Raw genomic sequence first — 4,081 nt, forward strand, 5'->3', positions numbered from 1 at the left:
CTCCATATTCACCACTATAAAATCCTAGGATGAGGGGGACCTCCTTCTTTCCTCTATATTCACCTCTATAAAATCCACAGGAAATACGAACTTATCCATCCGAACTAACACATCTTCCACTATCCCCTCAGGTATTAAACTCGTTTGGTCTGCCAGCTGCAACGATATTGGTGCAAACCTTATCTCTCCAATCTCCTTCTCCAGTTTATTTTAAATAGATAGAGGCATTAAATTAATTGAGACACCAGAATCACATAAAGATTTATCAAAATTAATAGTTTCTAAAGAGCAAGGTATAGTAAAACTCTCTAGATCTCCACACTTTTGTTGGAGTTTATTTTGAAAAATCACATTGCAATGCTCTGTGAGCTTGACCACTGAAGTCTCCTATACCTTCCTATTCTTCGTAAGGACCTCTTTCAAGAATTTAGCATAAGAAGGCATTTGTGAGAGTACTTATGTGAATGGTAAGTTTATATGAACCTGTTTTAGCACATCCAGAAATCTCTCAAACTGCTTATCCAGTTTTTCTCAATGTAACTTTTGAGGGGAATGTAGCGCAGGCATATGCTTGCTCTCCTCATGTTCCTCCCTTCTCGATATTTCTTCCTTCTTTTTTCTCTCAGCTTTTACCCGGCCTTTCTTCTTCTTCTTGTTATCATCATTTTTCAGCTGCTCCCCACTTTCTTTTTCAAGTATTACATCTTTTTGGATTGGGGTGATATCTTTCAACACTTGCCCACTCCTCAAGGTTACATCATTCACTGTTTCATTGGAATTTCTTTTAGTATCAGCAGGGAGAGTGCCTTGAACCCTCTCAGATAATACTGCTGCAATTTGTCCCACTTGCTTCTCTAAATTTTGAATTATTGCCCCTTGTACTTCAAATCTTTCATCAGTTTTCACAATGAAGGCCTTCATGAGATCTTCTAGACCAGGCTGATTAGGCTGTTGAGGCTAAAACTGTTGCCTCGGCTGATTCATAAAACCAGGAGCTCCTTGTCTCTGAAATCTGGGGTTATTTTATTTCCATGCATTAGCGGTACCCACGTGTGAACTCTGTGAAAAATTGTTGTGCTTCTGACCCATTGCATTAAAATTATAATTTTCCACAGCATTCACTTCCTCAGTTGAGGCTTGACACTCATGAGTATGGTATCCTCTTCCACATCTATCACAGGCTGCATAAGTCTCATTTTGTATCGAGGCTAAGGTCAGCTTTTGTATTTCTTTAGCCATTACATCAGATTGCGCCTGCACATATGTATTAGAATCAACTTGGTGAACACCAGTTGATCTTCTTCTTTCCGCACTCTCCAAGGGCCACTGATTAGCATCTTTAGATAACTCATCAAGAATAGTAACTATCTCCTCTAGAGTCTTCTTCATCAAAGGGCCTCCGGCTGCATTGCTCAATCTTCTATGCAAGGCTGGTGTCAATCCATCCCAAAAGTCCTGGAGTTGCATCCAAAGTTCAATTCCACTGTGTTGACACTTTTGCACTATCTCCTTAAATCTCTCCCATGCTTCAAAAATAGTTTCAGTCTCTTTTTGGCAGAAGCTATGGATTTCTCTTCTAAACTTGCCCGTCTTAGCTGACGAAAAATATTTATCAAGGAATTTTCTAGTCATCTCCTCCCATGTTCTAATCGATCCCGTGGGCAAACATCGAAGCCACTGCTTTGCATCATCTTTAAGTGAAAAGGGGAATGCCCTTAAGTACACTGCATCTTGTGACACCCCATTGTATTGAAAGGTGTTCATAATCTCCTCAAAGTCCATTAGATGTGTGTTTGGATATTCGTTCATCTTTCCTCTGAAGACACATCAGTTCTGAATGGTTTGAAGCAACCCTTGCTTCAATTCGAAATTTTTAGCTGCAATTGGAGGTGGTCTAACACTTGATAAGCCTTGATTGTAGACTGGTCTAGCATAATAGCCCAATGATCTCCCAGGCATGGGAGCTATATTTCTAAACTGGTCTGCATCCAAGGGTTGATTTTGAGCAATTCTCCGACCCCTCTCTTCTGTATGGATGATCTGTGCATCTCTAATAGATGTTTCCTCAACATCCCGTGCAGCTTTTCCTCGTTGTTGGGTTGCCTCCCTTGCAGCCAAATCTACATTATCTTCACTGTTTCCAGCCATAGTTTCTTTGGTTGAGGACTGCCCAATCTTTTCTAATGTCTCGGTGAGATTTATTTCCTTCCTCAGTTGTCGCAGTTGCTTTTCTATCTATGGCTTGTATGGTAGCACTTCTTTTGCAGAAGCTCGAGTCATGCACCAATCTAAACCTGTAACCTGCGCACAGTCAATGAACACCAAACGTAAAAAGAGAAAATAAAAATAAAAAGAAACAAAATCCTGAATTAGCACTACAAACTATTTCAAACACTATTGATTGCCAATCCCCGGCAACGGTGCCAAATTTTGATGAGCGCAAAACATACTTAAATTCTACTTGCTAATCAAATATAGTAGAGTATAATATCGTATCCACATGGGTTGGATTTAAACAGTATTCTCGTAGTTTCTATATTGATTGCTATCCCGGAGATCCAACAGTTGAGATTTATAAGATGTCTAACTAAATTTTACTAAGAATCTAAAGCTATTGACTAATGACAATCGAACAAAGAATAAGCAAAGAAGGTTATCAATGGGAGAAGATAGGGTTTTGATAAGATAGGTGAAAGATAATTGCTCTGGATGTAACTCTAGATAATTTACTTCTAATGTTCAAGTGAGTCTCTCGAATTCACTCAATTATTAGTTCAAACGTTCAGCAAAAACTCCTCTCTCGATTAACCCTTAACCTCACAAGATGAACCAATTTAAGCACGTAAAGATATGCAAGAATGAGTAATAAATTAGTCTTTAGCAAAATCTCTTTCGATTATTCTCCTAACTAGGTTTAATAAACGATTCAACTAGCCTTTTCGATTACGTAGAAGAATCTATGAACTCAAACAACAATATAATTCAAAGATATCACAAGTTATGCCTCTCTCGATTACATGAACAAGTGTATACAGATGCAACAATTAATTCATCCAAAAACGATTCAATACATAATACTGGAGTTATAATCTGCAAACATTCGTCAATACACCAAATCCATCAAACCCTAAATGGAACTACTCCATATATGGAGAAATCCATCACAAATAAAATTAAACTATAGGAAAACATAAATTCAATCCAAACTCGGGTCTTGAGTGAGGAAGGAATGATAAAATCCTTGTGCTTGTGTTCTTCCAACTCCTCCTTAGTCTCCTTAGGTCCAAAATATGTCAAAAGTCCAGAAAATAATATTTTTCCATGTATTTATACCAAGTGGGGTCGGGCCCAGACGAAATCACCCTTTCCTAGCTGAAATAGGATTTTCACTATGTAAACATTGCACAGGCGCGCCGCATGGGGCGACACGCCAAGCTGGGCATTAATGGGGAAATCCGGCGAGCTCAACATCTGTCAGGTAGCAGGATTTGCACTGCTGCGGCGCACCACGTGCCGCAGTAGTGCAAAGTTCTCTAACTACTGCTCCAATCTTGATTTTTGATGTCCAGACTTGGTCCTCGACCCCCGAACACGATCATGCCTTAATATCTTGGGCTTTTACTAATACTTCAAAGCTCCAAATAGCTCAAATTAGCTCTACAACATCTACATAGCTCGGAATCACTCTTACGAGGCATAAAACACACAGTAAGTGCAAAACACTACTAATTAAATCTCAAACACAAATAAAGTACAGTGAATTAGAGTGCAATAAGTGACTAAAACACGAGATTATAGCCTACCATCATGATAAATTGCTCGCAATTGCGAAGTAGCTTTAGGTAGAGGGTAGTTCGCATTTGCGACAAAATAGTCACATTTGGGATGAAGACAGGCTTCGCAAATGCGAAGCCAGAGTCGCAATTGGACCTCCTCATAGGGCTGACAGTGGCCGTATTTGGGAGAAATACTATCACAATCGCAACATCTGCAGCTGATCAAAAGGGCTGGAAGTCGGGATTTCATCTCTCATTCTAATATTTTTGAACCCTAGACTCTGGAAGAGGCAATTTGGAGAGGG

The 4,081-nt window shown here is 39.4% G+C and overlaps 1 non-coding gene across 1 annotated transcript; it reads left to right on the forward strand.

The window, feature by feature from the left end:
- Positions 1-1,477: 1,477 nt before the first annotated feature.
- On the forward strand, positions 1,478-1,584 carry LOC117280138 (small nucleolar RNA R71). Its single transcript, XR_004510616.1, has one exon. It is a non-coding gene; the product is annotated as a small nucleolar RNA R71 (small nucleolar RNA).
- Positions 1,585-4,081: the final 2,497 nt, after the last annotated feature.

This window comes from Nicotiana tomentosiformis, chromosome 4 (genome assembly GCF_000390325.3).
Source record: "Nicotiana tomentosiformis chromosome 4, ASM39032v3, whole genome shotgun sequence".
In the NCBI taxonomy this organism is placed as follows: Eukaryota; Viridiplantae; Streptophyta; class Magnoliopsida; order Solanales; family Solanaceae; genus Nicotiana; species Nicotiana tomentosiformis.